This window comes from Rhinoderma darwinii (assembly GCF_050947455.1).
Source record: "Rhinoderma darwinii isolate aRhiDar2 chromosome 5 unlocalized genomic scaffold, aRhiDar2.hap1 SUPER_5_unloc_10, whole genome shotgun sequence".
NCBI classification, from domain to species: domain Eukaryota; kingdom Metazoa; phylum Chordata; class Amphibia; order Anura; family Rhinodermatidae; genus Rhinoderma; species Rhinoderma darwinii.
Genome location: NW_027461766.1, coordinates 309462 through 337080, shown reverse-complemented (window position 1 = coordinate 337080; position 27619 = coordinate 309462). Strand labels below are relative to the sequence as shown.

Here is a 27619-nt window from a genome sequence, read left to right as displayed (position 1 = left end):
ATCAATCAATCAATCAATCAATCAATCAATCAATCAGTGGCTGGCTCAGGTGCAGCTCTTTAACTTACCTAAAAGGGAGGGCGGAGAGAAGACAAGGAAGGTGAATGAGGTGTTCCAATGTGAAATGCCGGAAACACAGAAACACAGACGACACACAACAAGAGGTGGCAATCTATTCATTAATTGCATTTAATCAATGAGCTCATTATCACTCATGCATTGTCCAACAGGTGTTGAAATAATGGGATTAAAAGGGGAGATCCCTTCAGAAAGACAGAAACAATAGCAAAGACAAAAAACACTTTTGGAATCTGCTTTTAGTCAACACATAAGGAAAGGGTGCACCGGTCCTGGAAATACTGCAATACCAGGTCAATGCGTGGAGTGGACAGAGCAAGCTCTATTTCCATCTCCCTGTTCTAAAAATCCATTTAATATATGGTCCCCAGATAGGGGACGTATCAGATATTAAACTGATAAGAACAGATACTACACTTGATCTTAGCCAAAAGGCCGAGAAGCGATAACCCGAACGGGCCGCGCGTTGCCCGAGCCTGCCCGATACTGCTGTTCAGCCCTTGCAGCGATTCAGCCTACTTCTAGGCAATTCCATGGGGCCCTGCAGGCTCACACACTCACAGCTACACGGGAGGTGAATAAAGGCCGGAGAGGAAGCTAGACAGGATTTGCTTCTTTTGCTTGCACCACAATGCAGTGCTGAAAGAGGAGGAATCTACATAAAAACGCCTTCCTGGCAACGCCCAAATGCCCTGCTGCCATGCAGATAAACACTGGCAGCGGCAGCAAGTGCATGCCCACAGCCACCCCTTGTTCCTTCACACCTTGTATCAGCTGTAATCCAGTCCAGTCCAGTGCTGCCTGCTGAGCAGCACTGACCAACACTGCCTGGGCCCAGGCTTTTATCTCTGAGGCCCCATTATGATGTCAGAAAGCTGGCTCTGGAATCCTGAGGGCTCCACTATGACACGTGCAAAGTTCCGTCTGAACTTTATATAAGACGGTGAGGCTCAGTCAGTCACTCAGTGTTGCCTGAGAGGGCAACACTGCAACAGCCGGCCGCCAGGCTGTCTTTTTTTTGCACAGCTAGTTGCCTCCAGGAGGCCACAAGAGGGAGACAAGGGACTGCAAAATGGAAAATAGGCATCCACCAACTTTACAGACAACTTCTCCTTGCTCCTACAACCTCCATCCTTGCACAGTTTGTTATTCTTCTAGGTAACATAGTAACAAATCCAAATTGCTGCTCTCTTTGTAGGCAAGCAAGGCTTTGTTGCAACTGCAATTCTTACTTCTTCTTGAAATGTAGGGACGACAGTACATTCCATCACATCCATCTAGTGTACACAGGTAGGTCCATTGTGGCGGGCAGGCGAGCGGGCGGGCTGCTTTATTGGCTGTTTGCTGTTCCCCTACTCCACTCCACTATTTGACTGTTGTGCTGCATCAATCAATCAATCAATCAATCAATCAATCAATCAATCAATCAATCAATCAGTGGCTGGCTCAGGTGCAGCTCTTTAACTTACCTAAAAGGGAGGGCGGAGAGAAGACAAGGAAGGTGAATGAGGTGTTCCAATGTGAAATGCCGGAAACACAGAAACACAGACGACACACAACAAGAGGTGGCAATCTATTCATTAATTGCATTTAATCAATGAGCTCATTATCACTCATGCATTGTCCAACAGGTGTTGAAATAATGGGATTAAAAGGGGAGATCCCTTCAGAAAGACAGAAACAATAGCAAAGACAAAAAAACACTTTTGGAATCTGCTTTTAGTCAACACATAAGGAAAGGGTGCACCGGTCCTGGAAATACTGCAATACCAGGTCAATGCGTGGAGTGGACAGAGCAAGCTCTATTTCCATCTCCCTGTTCTAAAAATCCATTTAATATATGGTCCCCAGATAGGGGACGTATCAGATATTAAACTGATAAGAACAGATACTACACTTGATCTTAGCCAAAAGGCCGAGAAGCGATAACCCGAACGGGCCGCGCGTTGCCCGAGCCTGCCCGATACTGCTGTTCAGCCCTTGCAGCGATTCAGCCTACTTCTAGGCAATCCCATGGGGCCCTGCAGGCTCACACACTCACAGCTACACGGGAGGTGAATAAAGGCCGGAGAGGAAGCCAGACAGGATTTGCTTCTTTTGCTTGCACCACAATGCAGTGCTGAAAGAGGAGGAATCTACATAAAAACGCCTTCCTGGCAACGCCCAAATGCCCTGCTGCCATGCAGATAAACACTGGCAGCGGCAGCAAGTGCATGCCCACAGCCACCCCTTGTTCCTTCACACCTTGTATCAGCTGTAATCCAGTCCAGTCCAGTGCTGCCTGCTGAGCAGCACTGACCAACACTGCCTGGGCCCAGGCTTTTATCTCTGAGGCCCCATTATGATGTCAGAAAGCTGGCTCTGGAATCCTGAGGGCTCCACTATGACACGTGCAAAGTTCCGTCTGAACTTTATATAAGACGGTGAGGCTCAGTCAGTCACTCAGTGTTGCCTGAGAGGGCAACACTGCAACAGCCGGCCGCCAGGCTGTCTTTTTTTTGCACAGCTAGTTGCCTCCAGGAGGCCACAAGAGGGAGACAAGGGATTGCAAAATGGAAAATAGGTATCCACCAACTTTACAGACAACTTCTCCTTGCTCCTACAACCTCCATCCTTGCACAGTTTGTTATTCTTCTAGGTAACATAGTAACAAATCCAAATTGCTGCTCTCTTTGTAGGCAAGCAAGGCTTTGTTGCAACTGCAATTCTTACTTCTTCTTGAAATGTAGGGACGACAGTACATTCCATCACATCCATCTAGTGTACACAGGTAGGTCCATTGTGGCGGGCAGGCGAGCGGGCGGGCTGCTTTATTGGCTGTTTGCTGTTCCCCTACTCCACTCCACTATTTGACTGTTGTGCTGCATCAATCAATCAATCAATCAATCAATCAATCAATCAATCAATCAATCAGTGGCTGGCTCAGGTGCAGCTCTTTAACTTACCTAAAAGGGAGGGCGGAGAGAAGACAAGGAAGGTGAATGAGGTGTTCCAATGTGAAATGCCGGAAACACAGAAACACAGACGACACACAACAAGAGGTGGCAATCTATTCATTAATTGCATTTAATCAATGAGCTCATTATCACTCATGCATTGTCCAACAGGTGTTGAAATAATGGGATTAAAAGGGGAGATCCCTTCAGAAAGACAGAAACAATAGCAAAGACAAAAAACACTTTTGGAATCTGCTTTTAGTCAACACATAATGAAAGGGTGCACCGGTCCTGGAAATACTGCAATACCAGGTCAATGCGTGGAGTGGACAGAGCAAGCTCTATTTCCATCTCCCTGTTCTAAAAATCCATTTAATATATGGTCCCCAGATAGGGGACGTATCAGATATTAAACTGATAAGAACAGATACTACACTTGATCTTAGCCAAAAGGCCGAGAAGCGATAACCCGAACGGGCCGCGCGTTGCCCGAGCCTGCCCGATACTGCTGTTCAGCCCTTACAGCGATTCAGCCTACTTCTAGGCAATTCCATGGGGCCCTGCAGGCTCACACACTCACAGCTACACGGGAGGTGAATAAAGGCCGGAGAGGAAGCCAGACAGGATTTGCTTCTTTTGCTTGCACCACAATGCAGTGCTGAAAGAGGAGGAATCTACATAAAAACGCCTTCCTGGCAACGCCCAAATGCCCTGCTGCCATGCAGATAAACACTGGCAGCGGCAGCAAGTGCATGCCCACAGCCACCCCTTGTTCCTTCACACCTTGTATCAGCTGTAATCCAGTCCAGTCCAGTGCTGCCTGCTGAGCAGCACTGACCAACACTGCCTGGGCCCAGGCTTTTATCTCTGAGGCCCCATTATGATGTCAGAAAGCTGGCTCTGGAATCCTGAGGGCTCCACTATGACACGTGCAAAGTTCCGTCTGAACTTTATATAAGACGGTGAGGCTCAGTCAGTCACTCAGTGTTGCCTGAGAGGGCAACACTGCAACAGCCGGCCGCCAGGCTGTCTTTTTTTTGCACAGCTAGTTGCCTCCAGGAGGCCACAAGAGGGAGACAAGGGACTGCAAAATGGAAAATAGGCATCCACCAACTTTACAGACAACTTCTCCTTGCTCCTACAACCTCCATCCTTGCACAGTTTGTTATTCTTCTAGGTAACATAGTAACAAATCCAAATTGCTGCTCTCTTTGTAGGCAAGCAAGGCTTTGTTGCAACTGCAATTCTTACTTCTTCTTGAAATGTAGGGACGACAGTACATTCCATCACATCCATCTAGTGTACACAGGTAGGTCCATTGTGGCGGGCAGGCGAGCGGGCGGGCTGCTTTATTGGCTGTTTGCTGTTCCCCTACTCCACTCCACTATTTGACTGTTGTGCTGCATCAATCAATCAATCAATCAATCAATCAATCAATCAATCAATCAATCAATCAATCAATCAATCAATCAATCAATCAATCAGTGGCTGGCTCAGGTGCAGCTCTTTAACTTACCTAAAAGGGAGGGCGGAGAGAAGACAAGGAAGGTGAATGAGGTGTTCCAATGTGAAATGCCGGAAACACAGAAACACAGACGACACACAACAAGAGGTGGCAATCTATTCATTAATTGCATTTAATCAATGAGCTCATTATCACTCATGCATTGTCCAACAGGTGTTGAAATAATGGGATTAAAAGGGGAGATCCCTTCAGAAAGACAGAAACAATAGCAAAGACAAAAAACACTTTTGGAATCTGCTTTTAGTCAACACATAAGGAAAGGGTGCACCGGTCCTGGAAATACTGCAATACCAGGTCAATGCGTGGAGTGGACAGAGCAAGCTCTATTTCCATCTCCCTGTTCTAAAAATCCATTTAATATATGGTCCCCAGATAGGGGACGTATCAGATATTAAACTGATAAGAACAGATACTACACTTGATCTTAGCCAAAAGGCCGAGAAGCGATAACCCGAACGGGCCGCGCGTTGCCCGAGCCTGCCCGATACTGCTGTTCAGCCCTTGCAGCGATTCAGCCTACTTCTAGGCAATTCCATGGGGCCCTGCAGGCTCACACACTCACAGCTACACGGGAGGTGAATAAAGGCCGGAGAGGAAGCCAGACAGGATTTGCTTCTTTTGCTTGCACCACAATGCAGTGCTGAAAGAGGAGGAATCTACATAAAAACGCCTTCCTGGCAACGCCCAAATGCCCTGCTGCCATGCAGATAAACACTGGCAGCGGCAGCAAGTGCATGCCCACAGCCACCCCTTGTTCCTTCACACCTTGTATCAGCTGTAATCCAGTCCAGTCCAGTGCTGCCTGCTGAGCAGCACTGACCAACACTGCCTGGGCCCAGGCTTTTATCTCTGAGGCCCCATTATGATGTCAGAAAGCTGGCTCTGGAATCCTGAGGGCTCCACTATGACACGTGCAAAGTTCCGTCTGAACTTTATATAAGACGGTGAGGCTCAGTCAGTCACTCAGTGTTGCCTGAGAGGGCAACACTGCAACAGCCGGCCGCCAGGCTGTCTTTTTTTTGCACAGCTAGTTGCCTCCAGGAGGCCACAAGAGGGAGACAAGGGACTGCAAAATGGAAAATAGGCATCCACCAACTTTACAGACAACTTCTCCTTGCTCCTACAACCTCCATCCTTGCACAGTTTGTTATTCTTCTAGGTAACATAGTAACAAATCCAAATTGCTGCTCTCTTTGTAGGCAAGCAAGGCTTTGTTGCAACTGCAATTCTTACTTCTTCTTGAAATGTAGGGACGACAGTACATTCCATCACATCCATCTAGTGTACACAGGTAGGTCCATTGTGGCGGGCAGGCGAGCGGGCGGGCTGCTTTATTGGCTGTTTGCTGTTCCCCTACTCCACTCCACTATTTGACTGTTGTGCTGCATCAATCAATCAATCAATCAATCAATCAATCAATCAATCAATCAATCAATCAATCAATCAATCAGTGGCTGGCTCAGGTGCAGCTCTTTAACTTACCTAAAAGGGAGGGCGGAGAGAAGACAAGGAAGGTGAATGAGGTGTTCCAATGTGAAATGCCGGAAACACAGAAACACAGACGACACACAACAAGAGGTGGCAATCTATTCATTAATTGCATTTAATCAATGAGCTCATTATCACTCATGCATTGTCCAACAGGTGTTGAAATAATGGGATTAAAAGGGGAGATCCCTTCAGAAAGACAGAAACAATAGCAAAGACAAAAAACACTTTTGGAATCTGCTTTTAGTCAACACATAAGGAAAGGGTGCACCGGTCCTGGAAATACTGCAATACCAGGTCAATGCGTGGAGTGGACAGAGCAAGCTCTATTTCCATCTCCCTGTTCTAAAAATCCATTTAATATATGGTCCCCAGATAGGGGACGTATCAGATATTAAACTGATAAGAACAGATACTACACTTGATCTTAGCCAAAAGGCCGAGAAGCGATAACCCGAACGGGCCGCGCGTTGCCCGAGCCTGCCCGATACTGCTGTTCAGCCCTTGCAGCGATTCAGCCTACTTCTAGGCAATTCCATGGGGCCCTGCAGGCTCACACACTCACAGCTACACGGGAGGTGAATAAAGGCCGGAGAGGAAGCCAGACAGGATTTGCTTCTTTTGCTTGCACCACAATGCAGTGCTGAAAGAGGAGGAATCTACATAAAAACGCCTTCCTGGCAACGCCCAAATGCCCTGCTGCCATGCAGATAAACACTGGCAGCGGCAGCAAGTGCATGCCCACAGCCACCCCTTGTTCCTTCACACCTTGTATCAGCTGTAATCCAGTCCAGTCCAGTGCTGCCTGCTGAGCAGCACTGACCAACACTGCCTGGGCCCAGGCTTTTATCTCTGAGGCCCCATTATGATGTCAGAAAGCTGGCTCTGGAATCCTGAGGGCTCCACTATGACACGTGCAAAGTTCCGTCTGAACTTTATATAAGACGGTGAGGCTCAGTCAGTCACTCAGTGTTGCCTGAGAGGGCAACACTGCAACAGCCGGCCGCCAGGCTGTCTTTTTTTTGCACAGCTAGTTGCCTCCAGGAGGCCACAAGAGGGAGACAAGGGACTGCAAAATGGAAAATAGGCATCCACCAACTTTACAGACAACTTCTCCTTGCTCCTACAACCTCCATCCTTGCACAGTTTGTTATTCTTCTAGGTAACATAGTAACAAATCCAAATTGCTGCTCTCTTTGTAGGCAAGCAAGGCTTTGTTGCAACTGCAATTCTTACTTCTTCTTGAAATGTAGGGACGACAGTACATTCCATCACATCCATCTAGTGTACACAGGTAGGTCCATTGTGGCGGGCAGGCGAGCGGGCAGGCTGCTTTATTGGCTGTTTGCTGTTCCCCTACTCCACTCCACTATTTGACTGTTGTGCTGCATCAATCAATCAATCAATCAATCAATCAATCAATCAATCAATCAGTGGCTGGCTCAGGTGCAGCTCTTTAACTTACCTAAAAGGGAGGGCGGAGAGAAGACAAGGAAGGTGAATGAGGTGTTCCAATGTGAAATGCCGGAAACACAGAAACACAGACGACACACAACAAGAGGTGGCAATCTATTCATTAATTGCATTTAATCAATGAGCTCATTATCACTCATGCATTGTCCAACAGGTGTTGAAATAATGGGATTAAAAGGGGAGATCCCTTCAGAAAGACAGAAACAATAGCAAAGACAAAAAACACTTTTGGAATCTGCTTTTAGTCAACACATAAGGAAAGGGTGCACCGGTCCTGGAAATACTGCAATACCAGGTCAATGCGTGGAGTGGACAGAGCAAGCTCTATTTCCATCTCCCTGTTCTAAAAATCCATTTAATATATGGTCCCCAGATAGGGGACGTATCAGATATTAAACTGATAAGAACAGATACTACACTTGATCTTAGCCAAAAGGCCGAGAAGCGATAACCCGAACGGGCCGCGCGTTGCCCGAGCCTGCCCGATACTGCTGTTCAGCCCTTGCAGCGATTCAGCCTACTTCTAGGCAATTCCATGGGGCCCTGCAGGCTCACACACTCACAGCTACACGGGAGGTGAATAAAGGCCGGAGAGGAAGCCAGACAGGATTTGCTTCTTTTGCTTGCACCACAATGCAGTGCTGAAAGAGGAGGAATCTACATAAAAACGCCTTCCTGGCAACGCCCAAATGCCCTGCTGCCATGCAGATAAACACTGGCAGCGGCAGCAAGTGCATGCCCACAGCCACCCCTTGTTCCTTCACACCTTGTATCAGCTGTAATCCAGTCCAGTCCAGTGCTGCCTGCTGAGCAGCACTGACCAACACTGCCTGGGCCCAGGCTTTTATCTCTGAGGCCCCATTATGATGTCAGAAAGCTGGCTCTGGAATCCTGAGGGCTCCACTATGACACGTGCAAAGTTCCGTCTGAACTTTATATAAGACGGTGAGGCTCAGTCAGTCACTCAGTGTTGCCTGAGAGGGCAACACTGCAACAGCCGGCCGCCAGGCTGTCTTTTTTTTGCACAGCTAGTTGCCTCCAGGAGGCCACAAGAGGGAGACAAGGGACTGCAAAATGGAAAATAGGCATCCACCAACTTTACAGACAACTTCTCCTTGCTCCTACAACCTCCATCCTTGCACAGTTTGTTATTCTTCTAGGTAACATAGTAACAAATCCAAATTGCTGCTCTCTTTGTAGGCAAGCAAGGCTTTGTTGCAACTGCAATTCTTACTTCTTCTTGAAATGTAGGGACGACAGTACATTCCATCACATCCATCTAGTGTACACAGGTAGGTCCATTGTGGCGGGCAGGCGAGCGGGCGGGCTGCTTTATTGGCTGTTTGCTGTTCCCCTACTCCACTCCACTATTTGACTGTTGTGCTGCATCAATCAATCAATCAATCAATCAATCAATCAATCAATCAATCAATCAATCAATCAGTGGCTGGCTCAGGTGCAGCTCTTTAACTTACCTAAAAGGGAGGGCGGAGAGAAGACAAGGAAGGTGAATGAGGTGTTCCAATGTGAAATGCCGGAAACACAGAAACACAGACGACACACAACAAGAGGTGGCAATCTATTCATTAATTGCATTTAATCAATGAGCTCATTATCACTCATGCATTGTCCAACAGGTGTTGAAATAATGGGATTAAAAGGGGAGATCCCTTCAGAAAGACAGAAACAATAGCAAAGACAAAAAACACTTTTGGAATCTGCTTTTAGTCAACACATAAGGAAAGGGTGCACCGGTCCTGGAAATACTGCAATACCAGGTCAATGCGTGGAGTGGACAGAGCAAGCTCTATTTCCATCTCCCTGTTCTAAAAATCCATTTAATATATGGTCCCCAGATAGGGGACGTATCAGATATTAAACTGATAAGAACAGATACTACACTTGATCTTAGCCAAAAGGCCGAGAAGCGATAACCCGAACGGGCCGCGCGTTGCCCGAGCCTGCCCGATACTGCTGTTCAGCCCTTGCAGCGATTCAGCCTACTTCTAGGCAATTCCATGGGGCCCTGCAGGCTCACACACTCACAGCTACACGGGAGGTGAATAAAGGCCGGAGAGGAAGCCAGACAGGATTTGCTTCTTTTGCTTGCACCACAATGCAGTGCTGAAAGAGGAGGAATCTACATAAAAACGCCTTCCTGGCAACGCCCAAATGCCCTGCTGCCATGCAGATAAACACTGGCAGCGGCAGCAAGTGCATGCCCACAGCCACCCCTTGTTCCTTCACACCTTGTATCAGCTGTAACCCAGTCCAGTCCAGTGCTGCCTGCTGAGCAGCACTGACCAACACTGCCTGGGCCCAGGCTTTTATCTCTGAGGCCCCATTATGATGTCAGAAAGCTGGCTCTGGAATCCTGAGGGCTCCACTATGACACGTGCAAAGTTCCGTCTGAACTTTATATAAGACGGTGAGGCTCAGTCAGTCACTCAGTGTTGCCTGAGAGGGCAACACTGCAACAGCCGGCCGCCAGGCTGTCTTTTTTTTGCACAGCTAGTTGCCTCCAGGAGGCCACAAGAGGGAGACAAGGGACTGCAAAATGGAAAATAGGCATCCACCAACTTTACAGACAACTTCTCCTTGCTCCTACAACCTCCATCCTTGCACAGTTTGTTATTCTTCTAGGTAACATAGTAACAAATCCAAATTGCTGCTCTCTTTGTAGGCAAGCAAGGCTTTGTTGCAACTGCAATTCTTACTTCTTCTTGAAATGTAGGGACGACAGTACATTCCATCACATCCATCTAGTGTACACAGGTAGGTCCATTGTGGCGGGCAGGCGAGCGGGCGGGCTGCTTTATTGGCTGTTTGCTGTTCCCCTACTCCACTCCACTATTTGACTGTTGTGCTGCATCAATCAATCAATCAATCAATCAATCAATCAATCAATCAATCAATCAGTGGCTGGCTCAGGTGCAGCTCTTTAACTTACCTAAAAGGGAGGGCGGAGAGAAGACAAGGAAGGTGAATGAGGTGTTCCAATGTGAAATGCCGGAAACACAGAAACACAGACGACACACAACAAGAGGTGGCAATCTATTCATTAATTGCATTTAATCAATGAGCTCATTATCACTCATGCATTGTCCAACAGGTGTTGAAATAATGGGATTAAAAGGGGAGATCCCTTCAGAAAGACAGAAACAATAGCAAAGACAAAAAACACTTTTGGAATCTGCTTTTAGTCAACACATAAGGAAAGGGTGCACCGGTCCTGGAAATACTGCAATACCAGGTCAATGCGTGGAGTGGACAGAGCAAGCTCTATTTCCATCTCCCTGTTCTAAAAATCCATTTAATATATGGTCCCCAGATAGGGGACGTATCAGATATTAAACTGATAAGAACAGATACTACACTTGATCTTAGCCAAAAGGCCGAGAAGCGATAACCCGAACGGGCCGCGCGTTGCCCGAGCCTGCCCGATACTGCTGTTCAGCCCTTGCAGCGATTCAGCCTACTTCTAGGCAATTCCATGGGGCCCTGCAGGCTCACACACTCACAGCTACACGGGAGGTGAATAAAGGCCGGAGAGGAAGCCAGACAGGATTTGCTTCTTTTGCTTGCACCACAATGCAGTGCTGAAAGAGGAGGAATCTACATAAAAACGCCTTCCTGGCAACGCCCAAATGCCCTGCTGCCATGCAGATAAACACTGGCAGCGGCAGCAAGTGCATGCCCACAGCCACCCCTTGTTCCTTCACACCTTGTATCAGCTGTAATCCAGTCCAGTCCAGTGCTGCCTGCTGAGCAGCACTGACCAACACTGCCTGGGCCCAGGCTTTTATCTCTGAGGCCCCATTATGATGTCAGAAAGCTGGCTCTGGAATCCTGAGGGCTCCACTATGACACGTGCAAAGTTCCGTCTGAACTTTATATAAGACGGTGAGGCTCAGTCAGTCACTCAGTGTTGCCTGAGAGGGCAACACTGCAACAGCCGGCCGCCAGGCTGTCTTTTTTTTGCACAGCTAGTTGCCTCCAGGAGGCCACAAGAGGGAGACAAGGGACTGCAAAATGGAAAATAGGCATCCACCAACTTTACAGACAACTTCTCCTTGCTCCTACAACCTCCATCCTTGCACAGTTTGTTATTCTTCTAGGTAACATAGTAACAAATCCAAATTGCTGCTCTCTTTGTAGGCAAGCAAGGCTTTGTTGCAACTGCAATTCTTACTTCTTCTTGAAATGTAGGGACGACAGTACATTCCATCACATCCATCTAGTGTACACAGGTAGGTCCATTGTGGCGGGCAGGCGAGCGGGCGGGCTGCTTTATTGGCTGTTTGCTGTTCCCCTACTCCACTCCACTATTTGACTGTTGTGCTGCATCAATCAATCAATCAATCAATCAATCAATCAATCAATCAATCAATCAATCAATCAATCAGTGGCTGGCTCAGGTGCAGCTCTTTAACTTACCTAAAAGGGAGGGCGGAGAGAAGACAAGGAAGGTGAATGAGGTGTTCCAATGTGAAATGCCGGAAACACAGAAACACAGACGACACACAACAAGAGGTGGCAATCTATTCATTAATTGCATTTAATCAATGAGCTCATTATCACTCATGCATTGTCCAACAGGTGTTGAAATAATGGGATTAAAAGGGGAGATCCCTTCAGAAAGACAGAAACAATAGCAAAGACAAAAAACACTTTTGGAATCTGCTTTTAGTCAACACAACATAAGGAAAGGGTGCACCGGTCCTGGAAATACTGCAATACCAGGTCAATGCGTGGAGTGGACAGAGCAAGCTCTATTTCCATCTCCCTGTTCTAAAAATCCATTTAATATATGGTCCCCAGATAGGGGACGTATCAGATATTAAACTGATAAGAACAGATACTACACTTGATCTTAGCCAAAAGGCCGAGAAGCGATAACCCGAACGGGCCGCGCGTTGCCCGAGCCTGCCCGATACTGCTGTTCAGCCCTTGCAGCGATACAGCCTACTTCTAGGCAATTCCATGGGGCCCTGCAGGCTCACACACTCACAGCTACACGGGAGGTGAATAAAGGCCGGAGAGGAAGCCAGACAGGATTTGCTTCTTTTGCTTGCACCACAATGCAGTGCTGAAAGAGGAGGAATCTACATAAAAACGCCTTCCTGGCAACGCCCAAATGCCCTGCTGCCATGCAGATAAACACTGGCAGCGGCAGCAAGTGCATGCCCACAGCCACCCCTTGTTCCTTCACACCTTGTATCAGCTGTAATCCAGTCCAGTCCAGTGCTGCCTGCTGAGCAGCACTGACCAACACTGCCTGGGCCCAGGCTTTTATCTCTGAGGCCCCATTATGATGTCAGAAAGCTGGCTCTGGAATCCTGAGGGCTCCACTATGACACGTGCAAAGTTCCGTCTGAACTTTATATAAGACGGTGAGGCTCAGTCAGTCACTCAGTGTTGCCTGAGAGGGCAACACTGCAACAGCCGGCCGCCAGGCTGTCTTTTTTTTGCACAGCTAGTTGCCTCCAGGAGGCCACAAGAGGGAGACAAGGGACTGCAAAATGGAAAATAGGCATCCACCAACTTTACAGACAACTTCTCCTTGCTCCTACAACCTCCATCCTTGCACAGTTTGTTATTCTTCTAGGTAACATAGTAACAAATCCAAATTGCTGCTCTCTTTGTAGGCAAGCAAGGCTTTGTTGCAACTGCAATTCTTACTTCTTCTTGAAATGTAGGGACGACAGTACATTCCATCACATCCATCTAGTGTACACAGGTAGGTCCATTGTGGCGGGCAGGCGAGCGGGCGGGCTGCTTTATTGGCTGTTTGCTGTTCCCCTACTCCACTCCACTATTTGACTGTTGTGCTGCATCAATCAATCAATCAATCAATCAATCAATCAATCAATCAATCAATCAATCAATCAATCAGTGGCTGGCTCAGGTGCAGCTCTTTAACTTACCTAAAAGGGAGGGCGGAGAGAAGACAAGGAAGGTGAATGAGGTGTTCCAATGTGAAATGCCGGAAACACAGAAACACAGACGACACACAACAAGAGGTGGCAATCTATTCATTAATTGCATTTAATCAATGAGCTCATTATCACTCATGCATTGTCCAACAGGTGTTGAAATAATGGGATTAAAAGGGGAGATCCCTTCAGAAAGACAGAAACAATAGCAAAGACAAAAAACACTTTTGGAATCTGCTTTTAGTCAACACATAAGGAAAGGGTGCACCGGTCCTGGAAATACTGCAATACCAGGTCAATGCGTGGAGTGGACAGAGCAAGCTCTATTTCCATCTCCCTGTTCTAAAAATCCATTTAATATATGGTCCCCAGATAGGGGACGTATCAGATATTAAACTGATAAGAACAGATACTACACTTGATCTTAGCCAAAAGGCCGAGAAGCGATAACCCGAACGGGCCGCGCGTTGCCCGAGCCTGCCCGATACTGCTGTTCAGCCCTTGCAGCGATTCAGCCTACTTCTAGGCAATTCCATGGGGCCCTGCAGGCTCACACACTCACAGCTACACGGGAGGTGAATAAAGGCCGGAGAGGAAGCCAGACAGGATTTGCTTCTTTTGCTTGCACCACAATGCAGTGCTGAAAGAGGAGGAATCTACATAAAAACGCCTTCCTGGCAACGCCCAAATGCCCTGCTGCCATGCAGATAAACACTGGCAGCGGCAGCAAGTGCATGCCCACAGCCACCCCTTGTTCCTTCACACCTTGTATCAGCTGTAATCCAGTCCAGTCCAGTGCTGCCTGCTGAGCAGCACTGACCAACACTGCCTGGGCCCAGGCTTTTATCTCTGAGGCCCCATTATGATGTCAGAAAGCTGGCTCTGGAATCCTGAGGGCTCCACTATGACACGTGCAAAGTTCCGTCTGAACTTTATATAAGACGGTGAGGCTCAGTCAGTCACTCAGTGTTGCCTGAGAGGGCAACACTGCAACAGCCGGCCGCCAGGCTGTCTTTTTTTTGCACAGCTAGTTGCCTCCAGGAGGCCACAAGAGGGAGACAAGGGACTGCAAAATGGAAAATAGGCATCCACCAACTTTACAGACAACTTCTCCTTGCTCCTACAACCTCCATCCTTGCACAGTTTGTTATTCTTCTAGGTAACATAGTAACAAATCCAAATTGCTGCTCTCTTTGTAGGCAAGCAAGGCTTTGTTGCAACTGCAATTCTTACTTCTTCTTGAAATGTAGGGACGACAGTACATTCCATCACATCCATCTAGTGTACACAGGTAGGTCCATTGTGGCGGGCAGGCGAGCGGGCGGGCTGCTTTATTGGCTGTTTGCTGTTCCCCTACTCCACTCCACTATTTGACTGTTGTGCTGCATCAATCAATCAATCAATCAATCAATCAATCAATCAATCAATCAATCAATCAGTGGCTGGCTCAGGTGCAGCTCTTTAACTTACCTAAAAGGGAGGGCGGAGAGAAGACAAGGAAGGTGAATGAGGTGTTCCAATGTGAAATGCCGGAAACACAGAAACACAGACGACACACAACAAGAGGTGGCAATCTATTCATTAATTGCATTTAATCAATGAGCTCATTATCACTCATGCATTGTCCAACAGGTGTTGAAATAATGGGATTAAAAGGGGAGATCCCTTCAGAAAGACAGAAACAATAGCAAAGACAAAAAACACTTTTGGAATCTGCTTTTTGTCAACACATAAGGAAAGGGTGCACCGGTCCTGGAAATACTGCAATACCAGGTCAATGCGTGGAGTGGACAGAGCAAGCTCTATTTCCATCTCCCTGTTCTAAAAATCCATTTAATATATGGTCCCCAGATAGGGGACGTATCAGATATTAAACTGATAAGAACAGATACTACACTTGATCTTAGCCAAAAGGCCGAGAAGCGATAACCCGAACGGGCCGCGCGTTGCCCGAGCCTGCCCGATACTGCTGTTCAGCCCTTGCAGCGATTCAGCCTACTTCTAGGCAATTCCATGGGGCCCTGCAGGCTCACACACTCACAGCTACACGGGAGGTGAATAAAGGCCGGAGAGGAAGCCAGACAGGATTTGCTTCTTTTGCTTGCACCACAATGCAGTGCTGAAAGAGGAGGAATCTACATAAAAACGCCTTCCTGGCAACGCCCAAATGCCCTGCTGCCATGCAGATAAACACTGGCAGCAGCAGCAAGTGCATGCCCACAGCCACCCCTTGTTCCTTCACACCTTGTATCAGCTGTAATCCAGTCCAGTCCAGTGCTGCCTGCTGAGCAGCACTGACCAACACTGCCTGGGCCCAGGCTTTTATCTCTGAGGCCCCATTATGATGTCAGAAAGCTGGCTCTGGAATCCTGAGGGCTCCACTATGACACGTGCAAAGTTCCGTCTGAACTTTATATAAGACGGTGAGGCTCAGTCAGTCACTCAGTGTTGCCTGAGAGGGCAACACTGCAACAGCCGGCCGCCAGGCTGTCTTTTTTTTGCACAGCTAGTTGCCTCCAGGAGGCCACAAGAGGGAGACAAGGGACTGCAAAATGGAAAATAGGCATCCACCAACTTTACAGACAACTTCTCCTTGCTCCTACAACCTCCATCCTTGCACAGTTTGTTATTCTTCTAGGTAACATAGTAACAAATCCAAATTGCTGCTCTCTTTGTAGGCAAGCAAGGCTTTGTTGCAACTGCAATTCTTACTTCTTCTTGAAATGTAGGGACGACAGTACATTCCATCACATCCATCTAGTGTACACAGGTAGGTCCATTGTGGCGGGCAGGCGAGCGGGCGGGCTGCTTTATTGGCTGTTTGCTGTTCCCCTACTCCACTCCACTATTTGACTGTTGTGCTGCATCAATCAATCAATCAATCAATCAATCAATCAATCAATCAATCAATCAATCAATCAGTGGCTGGCTCAGGTGCAGCTCTTTAACTTACCTAAAAGGGAGGGCGGAGAGAAGACAAGGAAGGTGAATGAGGTGTTCCAATGTGAAATGCCGGAAACACAGAAACACAGACGACACACAACAAGAGGTGGCAATCTATTCATTAATTGCATTTAATCAATGAGCTCATTATCACTCATGCATTGTCCAACAGGTGTTGAAATAATGGGATTAAAAGGGGAGATCCCTTCAGAAAGACAGAAACAATAGCAAAGACAAAAAACACTTTTGGAATCTGCTTTTTGTCAACACATAAGGAAAGGGTGCACCGGTCCTGGAAATACTGCAATACCAGGTCAATGCGTGGAGTGGACAGAGCAAGCTCTATTTCCATCTCCCTGTTCTAAAAATCCATTTAATATATGGTCCCCAGATAGGGGACGTATCAGATATTAAACTGATAAGAACAGATACTACACTTGATCTTAGCCAAAAGGCCGAGAAGCGATAACCCGAACGGGCCGCGCGTTGCCCGAGCCTGCCCGATACTGCTGTTCAGCCCTTGCAGCGATTCAGCCTACTTCTAGGCAATTCCATGGGGCCCTGCAGGCTCACACACTCACAGCTACACGGGAGGTGAATAAAGGCCGGAGAGGAAGCCAGACAGGATTTGCTTCTTTTGCTTGCACCACAATGCAGTGCTGAAAGAGGAGGAATCTACATAAAAACGCCTTCCTGGCAACGCCCAAATGCCCTGCTGCCATGCAGATAAACACTGGCAGCGGCAGCAAGTGCATGCCCACAGCCACCCCTTGTTCCTTCACACCTTGTATCAGCTGTAATCCAGTCCAGTCCAGTGCTGCCTGCTGAGCAGCACTGACCAACACTGCCTGGGCCCAGGCTTTTATCTCTGAGGCCCCATTATGATGTCAGAAAGCTGGCTCTGGAATCCTGAGGGCTCCACTATGACACGTGCAAAGTTCCGTCTGAACTTTATATAAGACGGTGAGGCTCAGTCAGTCACTCAGTGTTGCCTGAGAGGGCAACACTGCAACAGCCGGCCGCCAGGCTGTCTTTTTTTTGCACAGCTAGTTGCCTCCAGGAGGCCACAAGAGGGAGACAAGGGACTGCAAAATGGAAAATAGGCATCCACCAACTTTACAGACAACTTCTCCTTGCTCCTACAACCTCCATCCTTGCACAGTTTGTTATTCTTCTAGGTAACATAGTAACAAATCCAAATTGCTGCTCTCTTTGTAGGCAAGCAAGGCTTTGTTGCAACTGCAATTCTTACTTCTTCTTGAAATGTAGGGACGACAGTACATTCCATCACATCCATCTAGTGTACACAGGTAGGTCCATTGTGGCGGGCAGGCGAGCGGGCGGGCTGCTTTATTGGCTGTTTGCTGTTCCCCTACTCCACTCCACTATTTGACTGTTGTGCTGCATCAATCAATCAATCAATCAATCAATCAATCAATCAATCAATCAATCAATCAGTGGCTGGCTCAGGTGCAGCTCTTTAACTTACCTAAAAGGGAGGGCGGAGAGAAGACAAGGAAGGTGAATGAGGTGTTCCAATGTGAAATGCCGGAAACACAGAAACACAGACGACACACAACAAGAGGTGGCAATCTATTCATTAATTGCATTTAATCAATGAGCTCATTATCACTCATGCATTGTCCAACAGGTGTTGAAATAATGGGATTAAAAGGGGAGATCCCTTCAGAAAGACAGAAACAATAGCAAAGACAAAAAACACTTTTGGAATCTGCTTTTAGTCAACACATAAGGAAAGGGTGCACCGGTCCTGGAAATACTGCAATACCAGGTCAATGCGTGGAGTGGACAGAGCAAGCTCTATTTCCATCTCCCTGTTCTAAAAATCCATTTAATATATGGTCCCCAGATAGGGGACGTATCAGATATTAAACTGATAAGAACAGATACTACACTTGATCTTAGCCAAAAGGCCGAGAAGCGATAACCCGAACGGGCCGCGCGTTGCCCGAGCCTGCCCGATACTGCTGTTCAGCCCTTGCAGCGATTCAGCCTACTTCTAGGCAATTCCATGGGGCCCTGCAGGCTCACACACTCACAGCTACACGGGAGGTGAATAAAGGCCGGAGAGGAAGCCAGACAGGATTTGCTTCTTTTGCTTGCACCACAATGCAGTGCTGAAAGAGGAGGAATCTACATAAAAACGCCTTCCTGGCAACGCCCAAATGCCCTGCTGCCATGCAGATAAACACTGGCAGCGGCAGCAAGTGCATGCCCACAGCCACCCCTTGTTCCTTCACACCTTGTATCAGCTGTAATCCAGTCCAGTCCAGTGCTGCCTGCTGAGCAGCACTGACCAACACTGCCTGGGCCCAGGCTTTTATCTCTGAGGCCCCATTATGATGTCAGAAAGCTGGCTCTGGAATCCTGAGGGCTCCACTATGACACGTGCAAAGTTCCGTCTGAACTTTATATAAGACGGTGAGGCTCAGTCAGTCACTCAGTGTTGCCTGAGAGGGCAACACTGCAACAGCCGGCCGCCAGGCTGTCTTTTTTTTGCACAGCTAGTTGCCTCCAGGAGGCCACAAGAGGGAGACAAGGGACTGCAAAATGGAAAATAGGCATCCACCAACTTTACAGACAACTTCTCCTTGCTCCTACAACCTCCATCCTTGCACAGTTTGTTATTCTTCTAGGTAACATAGTAACAAATCCAAATTGCTGCTCTCTTTGTAGGCAAGCAAGGCTTTGTTGCAACTGCAATTCTTACTTCTTCTTGAAATGTAGGGACGACAGTACATTCCATCACATCCATCTAGTGTACACAGGTAGGTCCATTGTGGCGGGCAGGCGAGCGGGCGGGCTGCTTTATTGGCTGTTTGCTGTTCCCCTACTCCACTCCACTATTTGACTGTTGTGCTGCATCAATCAATCAATCAATCAATCAATCAATCAATCAATCAATCAATCAGTGGCTGGCTCAGGTGCAGCTCTTTAACTTACCTAAAAGGGAGGGCGGAGAGAAGACAAGGAAGGTGAATGAGGTGTTCCAATGTGAAATGCCGGAAACACAGAAACACAGACGACACACAACAAGAGGTGGCAATCTATTCATTAATTGCATTTAATCAATGAGCTCATTATCACTCATGCATTGTCCAACAGGTGTTGAAATAATGGGATTAAAAGGGGAGATCCCTTCAGAAAGACAGAAACAATAGCAAAGACAAAAAACACTTTTGGAATCTGCTTTTAGTCAACACATAAGGAAAGGGTGCACCGGTCCTGGAAATACTGCAATACCAGGTCAATGCGTGGAGTGGACAGAGCAAGCTCTATTTCCATCTCCCTGTTCTAAAAATCCATTTAATATATGGTCCCCAGATAGGGGACGTATCAGATATTAAACTGATAAGAACAGATACTACACTTGATCTTAGCCAAAAGGCCGAGAAGCGATAACCCGAACGGGCCGCGCGTTGCCCGAGCCTGCCCGATACTGCTGTTCAGCCCTTGCAGCGATTCAGCCTACTTCTAGGCAATTCCATGGGGCCCTGCAGGCTCACACACTCACAGCTACACGGGAGGTGAATAAAGGCCGGAGAGGAAGCCAGACAGGATTTGCTTCTTTTGCTTGCACCACAATGCAGTGCTGAAAGAGGAGGAATCTACATAAAAACGCCTTCCTGGCAACGCCCAAATGCCCTGCTGCCATGCAGATAAACACTGGCAGCGGCAGCAAGTGCATGCCCACAGCCACCCCTTGTTCCTTCACACCTTGTATCAGCTGTAATCCAGTCCAGTCCAGTGCTGCCTGCTGAGCAGCACTGACCAACACTGCCTGGGCCCAGGCTTTTATCTCTGAGGCCCCATTATGATGTCAGAAAGCTGGCTCTGGAATCCTGAGGGCTCCACTATGACACGTGCAAAGTTCCGTCTGAACTTTATATAAGACGGTGAGGCTCAGTCAGTCACTCAGTGTTGCCTGAGAGGGCAACACTGCAACAGCCGGCCGCCAGGCTGTCTTTTTTTTGCACAGCTAGTTGCCTCCAGGAGGCCACAAGAGGGAGACAAGGGACTGCAAAATGGAAAATAGGCATCCACCAACTTTACAGACAACTTCTCCTTGCTCCTACAACCTCCATCCTTGCACAGTTTGTTATTCTTCTAGGTAACATAGTAACAAATCCAAATTGCTGCTCTCTTTGTAGGCAAGCAAGGCTTTGTTGCAACTGCAATTCTTACTTCTTCTTGAAATGTAGGGACGACAGTACATTCCATCACATCCATCTAGTGTACACAGGTAGGTCCATTGTGGCGGGCAGGCGAGCGGGCGGGCTGCTTTATTGGCTGTTTGCTGTTCCCCTACTCCACTCCACTATTTGACTGTTGTGCTGCATCAATCAATCAATCAATCAATCAATCAATCAATCAATCAATCAATCAGTGGCTGGCTCAGGTGCAGCTCTTTAACTTACCTAAAAGGGAGGGCGGAGAGAAGACAAGGAAGGTGAATGAGGTGTTCCAATGTGAAATGCCGGAAACACAGAAACACAGACGACACACAACAAGAGGTGGCAATCTATTCATTAATTGCATTTAATCAATGAGCTCATTATCACTCATGCATTGTCCAACAGGTGTTGAAATAATGGGATTAAAAGGGGAGATCCCTTCAGAAAGACAGAAACAATAGCAAAGACAAAAAACACTTTTGGAATCTGCTTTTTGTCAACACATAAGGAAAGGGTGCACCGGTCCTGGAAATACTGCAATACCAGGTCAATGCGTGGAGTGGACAGAGCAAGCTCTATTTCCATCTCCCTGTTCTAAAAATCCATTTAATATATGGTCCCCAGATAGGGGACGTATCAGATATTAAACTGATAAGAACAGATACTACACTTGATCTTAGCCAAAAGGCCGAGAAGCGATAACCCGAACGGGCCGCGCGTTGCCCGAGCCTGCCCGATACTGCTGTTCAGCCCTTGCAGCGATTCAGCCTACTTCTAGGCAATTCCATGGGGCCCTGCAGGCTCACACACTCACAGCTACACGGGAGGTGAATAAAGGCCGGAGAGGAAGCCAGACAGGATTTGCTTCTTTTGCTTGCACCACAATGCAGTGCTGAAAGAGGAGGAATCTACATAAAAACGCCTTCCTGGCAACGCCCAAATGCCCTGCTGCCATGCAGATAAACACTGGCAGCGGCAGCAAGTGCATGCCCACAGCCACCCCTTGTTCCTTCACACCTTGTATCAGCTGTAATCCAGTCCAGTCCAGTGCTGCCTGCTGAGCAGCACTGACCAACACTGCCTGGGCCCAGGCTTTTATCTCTGAGGCCCCATTATGATGTCAGAAAGCTGGCTCTGGAATCCTGAGGGCTCCACTATGACACGTGCAAAGTTCCGTCTGAACTTTATATAAGACGGTGAGGCTCAGTCAGTCACTCAGTGTTGCCTGAGAGGGCAACACTGCAACAGCCGGCCGCCAGGCTGTCTTTTTTTTGCACAGCTAGTTGCCTCCAGGAGGCCACAAGAGGGAGACAAAGGACTGCAAAATGGAAAATAGGCATCCACCAACTTTACAGACAACTTCTCCTTGCTCCTACAACCTCCATCCTTGCACAGTTTGTTATTCTTCTAGGTAACATAGTAACAAATCCAAATTGCTGCTCTCTTTGTAGGCAAGCAAGGCTTTGTTGCAACTGCAATTCTTACTTCTTCTTGAAATGTAGGGACGACAGTACATTCCATCACATCCATCTAGTGTACACAGGTAGGTCCATTGTGGCGGGCAGGCGAGCGGGCGGGCTGCTTTATTGGCTGTTTGCTGTTCCCCTACTCCACTCCACTATTTGACTGTTGTGCTGCATCAATCAATCAATCAATCAATCAATCAATCAATCAATCAATCAATCAATCAGTGGCTGGCTCAGGTGCAGCTCTTTAACTTACCTAAAAGGGAGGGCGGAGAGAAGACAAGGAAGGTGAATGAGGTGTTCCAATGTGAAATGCCGGAAACACAGAAACACAGACGACACACAACAAGAGGTGGCAATCTATTCATTAATTGCATTTAATCAATGAGCTCATTATCACTCATGCATTGTCCAACAGGTGTTGAAATAATGGGATTAAAAGGGGAGATCCCTTCAGAAAGACAGAAACAATAGCAAAGACAAAAAACACTTTTGGAATCTGCTTTTAGTCAACACATAAGGAAAGGGTGCACCGGTCCTGGAAATACTGCAATACCAGGTCAATGCGTGGAGTGGACAGAGCAAGCTCTATTTCCATCTCCCTGTTCTAAAAATCCATTTAATATATGGTCCCCAGATAGGGGACGTATCAGATATTAAACTGATAAGAACAGATACTACACTTGATCTTAGCCAAAAGGCCGAGAAGCGATAACCCGAACGGGCCGCGCGTTGCCCGAGCCTGCCCGATACTGCTGTTCAGCCCTTGCAGCGATTCAGCCTACTTCTAGGCAATTCCATGGGGCCCTGCAGGCTCACACACTCACAGCTACACGGGAGGTGAATAAAGGCCGGAGAGGAAGCCAGACAGGATTTGCTTCTTTTGCTTGCACCACAATGCAGTGCTGAAAGAGGAGGAATCTACATAAAAACGCCTTCCTGGCAACGCCCAAATGCCCTGCTGCCATGCAGATAAACACTGGCAGCGGCAGCAAGTGCATGCCCACAGCCACCCCTTGTTCCTTCACACCTTGTATCAGCTGTAATCCAGTCCAGTCCAGTGCTGCCTGCTGAGCAGCACTGACCAACACTGCCTGGGCCCAGGCTTTTATCTCTGAGGCCCCATTATGATGTCAGAAAGCTGGCTCTGGAATCCTGAGGGCTCCACTATGACACGTGCAAAGTTCCGTCTGAACTTTATATAAGACGGTGAGGCTCAGTCAGTCACTCAGTGTTGCCTGAGAGGGCAACACTGCAACAGCCGGCCGCCAGGCTGTCTTTTTTTTGCACAGCTAGTTGCCTCCAGGAGGCCACAAGAGGGAGACAAGGGACTGCAAAATGGAAAATAGGCATCCACCAACTTTACAGACAACTTCTCCTTGCTCCTACAACCTCCATCCTTGCACAGTTTGTTATTCTTCTAGGTAACATAGTAACAAATCCAAATTGCTGCTCTCTTTGTAGGCAAGCAAGGCTTTGTTGCAACTGCAATTCTTACTTCTTCTTGAAATGTAGGGACGACAGTACATTCCATCACATCCATCTAGTGTACACAGGTAGATCCATTGTGGCGGGCAGGCGAGCGGGCGGGCTGCTTTATTGGCTGTTTGCTGTTCCCCTACTCCACTCCACTATTTGACTGTTGTGCTGCATCAATCAATCAATCAATCAATCAATCAGTGGCTGGCTCAGGTGCAGCTCTTTAACTTACCTAAAAGGGAGGGCGGAGAGAAGACAAGGAAGGTGAATGAGGTGTTCCAATGTGAAATGCCGGAAACACAGAAACACAGACGACACACAACAAGAGGTGGCAATCTATTCATTAATTGCATTTAATCAATGAGCTCATTATCACTCATGCATTGTCCAACAGGTGTTGAAATAATGGGATTAAAAGGGGAGATCCCTTCAGAAAGACAGAAACAATAGCAAAGACAAAAAACACTTTTGGAATCTGCTTTTAGTCAACACATAAGGAAAGGGTGCACCGGTCCTGGAAATACTGCAATACCAGGTCAATGCGTGGAGTGGACAGAGCAAGCTCTATTTCCATCTCCCTGTTCTAAAAATCCATTTAATATATGGTCCCCAGATAGGGGACGTATCAGATATTAAACTGATAAGAACAGATACTACACTTGATCTTAGCCAAAAGGCCGAGAAGCGATAACCCGAACGGGCCGCGCGTTGCCCGAGCCTGCCCGATACTGCTGTTCAGCCCTTGCAGCGATTCAGCCTACTTCTAGGCAATTCCATGGGGCCCTGCAGGCTCACACACTCACAGCTACACGGGAGGTGAATAAAGGCCGGAGAGGAAGCCAGACAGGATTTGCTTCTTTTGCTTGCACCACAATGCAGTGCTGAAAGAGGAGGAATCTACATAAAAACGCCTTCCTGGCAACGCCCAAATGCCCTGCTGCCATGCAGATAAACACTGGCAGCGGCAGCAAGTGCATGCCCACAGCCACCCCTTGTTCCTTCACACCTTGTATCAGCTGTAATCCAGTCCAGTCCAGTGCTGCCTGCTGAGCAGCACTGACCAACACTGCCTGGGCCCAGGCTTTTATCTCTGAGGCCCCATTATGATGTCAGAAAGCTGGCTCTGGAATCCTGAGGGCTCCACTATGACACGTGCAAAGTTCCGTCTGAACTTTATATAAGACGGTGAGGCTCAGTCAGTCACTCAGTGTTGCCTGAGAGGGCAACACTGCAACAGCCGGCCGCCAGGCTGTCTTTTTTTTGCACAGCTAGTTGCCTCCAGGAGGCCACAAGAGGGAGACAAGGGACTGCAAAATGGAAAATAGGCATCCACCAACTTTACAGACAACTTCTCCTTGCTCCTACAACCTCCATCCTTGCACAGTTTGTTATTCTTCTAGGTAACATAGTAACAAATCCAAATTGCTGCTCTCTTTGTAGGCAAGCAAGGCTTTGTTGCAACTGCAATTCTTACTTCTTCTTGAAATGTAGGGACGACAGTACATTCCATCACATCCATCTAGTGTACACAGGTAGGTCCATTGTGGCGGGCAGGCGAGCGGGCGGGCTGCTTTATTGGCTGTTTGCTGTTCCCCTACTCCACTCCACTATTTGACTGTTGTGCTGCATCAATCAATCAATCAATCAATCAATCAATCAATCAATCAATCAATCAATCAATCAGTGGCTGGCTCAGGTGCAGCTCTTTAACTTACCTAAAAGGGAGGGCGGAGAGAAGACAAGGAAGGTGAATGAGGTGTTCCAATGTGAAATGCCGGAAACACAGAAACACAGACGACACACAACAAGAGGTGGCAATCTATTCATTAATTGCATTTAATCAATGAGCTCATTATCACTCATGCATTGTCCAACAGGTGTTGAAATAATGGGATTAAAAGGGGAGATCCCTTCAGAAAGACAGAAACAATAGCAAAGACAAAAAACACTTTTGGAATCTGCTTTTTGTCAACACATAAGGAAAGGGTGCACCGGTCCTGGAAATACTGCAATACCAGGTCAATGCGTGGAGTGGACAGAGCAAGCTCTATTTCCATCTCCCTGTTCTAAAAATCCATTTAATATATGGTCCCCAGATAGGGGACGTATCAGATATTAAACTGATAAGAACAGATACTACACTTGATCTTAGCCAAAAGGCCGAGAAGCGATAACCCGAACGGGCCGCGCGTTGCCCGAGCCTGCCCGATACTGCTGTTCAGCCCTTGCAGCGATTCAGCCTACTTCTAGGCAATTCCATGGGGCCCTGCAGGCTCACACACTCACAGCTACACGGGAGGTGAATAAAGGCCGGAGAGGAAGCCAGACAGGATTTGCTTCTTTTGCTTGCACCACAATGCAGTGCTGAAAGAGGAGGAATCTACATAAAAACGCCTTCCTGGCAACGCCCAAATGCCCTGCTGCCATGCAGATAAACACTGGCAGCGGCAGCAAGTGCATGCCCACAGCCACCCCTTGTTCCTTCACACCTTGTATCAGCTGTAATCCAGTCCAGTCCAGTGCTGCCTGCTGAGCAGCACTGACCAACACTGCCTGGGCCCAGGCTTTTATCTCTGAGGCCCCATTATGATGTCAGAAAGCTGGCTCTGGAATCCTGAGGGCTCCACTATGACACGTGCAAAGTTCCGTCTGAACTTTATATAAGACGGTGAGGCTCAGTCAGTCACTCAGTGTTGCCTGAGAGGGCAACACTGCAACAGCCGGCCGCCAGGCTGTCTTTTTTTTGCACAGCTAGTTGCCTCCAGGAGGCCACAAGAGGGAGACAAAGGACTGCAAAATGGAAAATAGGCATCCACCAACTTTACAGACAACTTCTCCTTGCTCCTACAACCTCCATCCTTGCACAGTTTGTTATTCTTCTAGGTAACATAGTAACAAATCCAAATTGCTGCTCTCTTTGTAGGCAAGCAAGGCTTTGTTGCAACTGCAATTCTTACTTCTTCTTGAAATGTAGGGACGACAGTACATTCCATCACATCCATCTAGTGTACACAGGTAGGTCCATTGTGGCGGGCAGGCGAGCGGGCGGGCTGCTTTATTGGCTGTTTGCTGTTCCCCTACTCCACTCCACTATTTGACTGTTGTGCTGCATCAATCAATCAATCAATCAATCAATCAATCAATCAATCAATCAATCAATCAATCAATCAATCAGTGGCTGGCTCAGGTGCAGCTCTTTAACTTACCTAAAAGGGAGGGCGGAGAGAAGACAAGGAAGGTGAATGAGGTGTTCCAATGTGAAATGCCGGAAACACAGAAACACAGACGACACACAACAAGAGGTGGCAATCTATTCATTAATTGCATTTAATCAATGAGCTCATTATCACTCATGCATTGTCCAACAGGTGTTGAAATAATGGGATTAAAAGGGGAGATCCCTTCAGAAAGACAGAAACAATAGCAAAGACAAAAAACACTTTTGGAATCTGCTTTTAGTCAACACATAAGGAAAGGGTGCACCGGTCCTGGAAATACTGCAATACCAGGTCAATGCGTGGAGTGGACAGAGCAAGCTCTATTTCCATCTCCCTGTTCTAAAAATCCATTTAATATATGGTCCCCAGATAGGGGACGTATCAGATATTAAACTGATAAGAACAGATACTACACTTGATCTTAGCCAAAAGGCCGAGAAGCGATAACCCGAACGGGCCGCGCGTTGCCCGAGCCTGCCCGATACTGCTGTTCAGCCCTTGCAGCGATTCAGCCTACTTCTAGGCAATTCCATGGGGCCCTGCAGGCTCACACACTCACAGCTACACGGGAGGTGAATAAAGGCCGGAGAGGAAGCCAGACAGGATTTACTTCTTTTGCTTGCACCACAATGCAGTGCTGAAAGAGGAGGAATCTACATAAAAACGCCTTCCTGGCAACGCCCAAATGCCCTGCTGCCATGCAGATAAACACTGGCAGCGGCAGCAAGTGCATGCCCACAGCCACCCCTTGTTCCTTCACACCTTGTATCAGCTGTAATCCAGTCCAGTCCAGTGCTGCCTGCTGAGCAGCACTGACCAACACTGCCTGGGCCCAGGCTTTTATCTCTGAGGCCCCATTATGATGTCAGAAAGCTGGCTCT

General features: G+C 47.7%; 19 non-coding genes across 19 annotated transcripts; all 19 read right to left on the bottom strand.

Annotated features, from left to right (window-relative positions):
- Positions 1-334: 334 nt before the first annotated feature.
- Positions 335-525, bottom strand: LOC142684549 (U2 spliceosomal RNA). Its single transcript, XR_012854163.1, has one exon. It is a non-coding gene; the product is annotated as a U2 spliceosomal RNA (small nuclear RNA).
- Positions 526-1814: 1289 nt separating this feature from the next.
- Positions 1815-2005, bottom strand: LOC142684547 (U2 spliceosomal RNA). Its single transcript, XR_012854161.1, has one exon. It is a non-coding gene; the product is annotated as a U2 spliceosomal RNA (small nuclear RNA).
- Positions 2006-3289: 1284 nt separating this feature from the next.
- On the bottom strand, positions 3290-3480 carry LOC142684546 (U2 spliceosomal RNA). The gene has a single exon (XR_012854160.1). It is a non-coding gene; the product is annotated as a U2 spliceosomal RNA (small nuclear RNA).
- Positions 3481-4796: 1316 nt separating this feature from the next.
- On the bottom strand, positions 4797-4987 carry LOC142684545 (U2 spliceosomal RNA). Its single transcript, XR_012854159.1, has one exon. It is a non-coding gene; the product is annotated as a U2 spliceosomal RNA (small nuclear RNA).
- A 1300-nt stretch (positions 4988-6287) lies between these two features.
- Positions 6288-6478, bottom strand: LOC142684543 (U2 spliceosomal RNA). The gene has a single exon (XR_012854158.1). It is a non-coding gene; the product is annotated as a U2 spliceosomal RNA (small nuclear RNA).
- Positions 6479-7758: 1280 nt separating this feature from the next.
- LOC142684542 (U2 spliceosomal RNA) lies at positions 7759-7949 on the bottom strand. The gene has a single exon (XR_012854157.1). It is a non-coding gene; the product is annotated as a U2 spliceosomal RNA (small nuclear RNA).
- A 1292-nt stretch (positions 7950-9241) lies between these two features.
- Positions 9242-9432, bottom strand: LOC142684541 (U2 spliceosomal RNA). Its single transcript, XR_012854156.1, has one exon. It is a non-coding gene; the product is annotated as a U2 spliceosomal RNA (small nuclear RNA).
- A 1284-nt stretch (positions 9433-10716) lies between these two features.
- Positions 10717-10907, bottom strand: LOC142684540 (U2 spliceosomal RNA). Its single transcript, XR_012854155.1, has one exon. It is a non-coding gene; the product is annotated as a U2 spliceosomal RNA (small nuclear RNA).
- A 1299-nt stretch (positions 10908-12206) lies between these two features.
- LOC142684539 (U2 spliceosomal RNA) lies at positions 12207-12397 on the bottom strand. Its single transcript, XR_012854154.1, has one exon. It is a non-coding gene; the product is annotated as a U2 spliceosomal RNA (small nuclear RNA).
- Positions 12398-13693: 1296 nt separating this feature from the next.
- On the bottom strand, positions 13694-13884 carry LOC142684538 (U2 spliceosomal RNA). Its single transcript, XR_012854153.1, has one exon. It is a non-coding gene; the product is annotated as a U2 spliceosomal RNA (small nuclear RNA).
- Positions 13885-15172: 1288 nt separating this feature from the next.
- On the bottom strand, positions 15173-15363 carry LOC142684537 (U2 spliceosomal RNA). The gene has a single exon (XR_012854152.1). It is a non-coding gene; the product is annotated as a U2 spliceosomal RNA (small nuclear RNA).
- A 1292-nt stretch (positions 15364-16655) lies between these two features.
- LOC142684535 (U2 spliceosomal RNA) lies at positions 16656-16846 on the bottom strand. The gene has a single exon (XR_012854150.1). It is a non-coding gene; the product is annotated as a U2 spliceosomal RNA (small nuclear RNA).
- Positions 16847-18134: 1288 nt separating this feature from the next.
- LOC142684534 (U2 spliceosomal RNA) lies at positions 18135-18325 on the bottom strand. Its single transcript, XR_012854149.1, has one exon. It is a non-coding gene; the product is annotated as a U2 spliceosomal RNA (small nuclear RNA).
- A 1284-nt stretch (positions 18326-19609) lies between these two features.
- LOC142684532 (U2 spliceosomal RNA) lies at positions 19610-19800 on the bottom strand. The gene has a single exon (XR_012854148.1). It is a non-coding gene; the product is annotated as a U2 spliceosomal RNA (small nuclear RNA).
- Positions 19801-21084: 1284 nt separating this feature from the next.
- Positions 21085-21275, bottom strand: LOC142684531 (U2 spliceosomal RNA). The gene has a single exon (XR_012854147.1). It is a non-coding gene; the product is annotated as a U2 spliceosomal RNA (small nuclear RNA).
- Positions 21276-22563: 1288 nt separating this feature from the next.
- Positions 22564-22754, bottom strand: LOC142684530 (U2 spliceosomal RNA). Its single transcript, XR_012854146.1, has one exon. It is a non-coding gene; the product is annotated as a U2 spliceosomal RNA (small nuclear RNA).
- Positions 22755-24018: 1264 nt separating this feature from the next.
- On the bottom strand, positions 24019-24209 carry LOC142684529 (U2 spliceosomal RNA). Its single transcript, XR_012854145.1, has one exon. It is a non-coding gene; the product is annotated as a U2 spliceosomal RNA (small nuclear RNA).
- Positions 24210-25501: 1292 nt separating this feature from the next.
- On the bottom strand, positions 25502-25692 carry LOC142684528 (U2 spliceosomal RNA). The gene has a single exon (XR_012854144.1). It is a non-coding gene; the product is annotated as a U2 spliceosomal RNA (small nuclear RNA).
- Positions 25693-26992: 1300 nt separating this feature from the next.
- Positions 26993-27183, bottom strand: LOC142684527 (U2 spliceosomal RNA). The gene has a single exon (XR_012854143.1). It is a non-coding gene; the product is annotated as a U2 spliceosomal RNA (small nuclear RNA).
- Between the last annotated feature and the right edge of the window lie 436 nt (positions 27184-27619).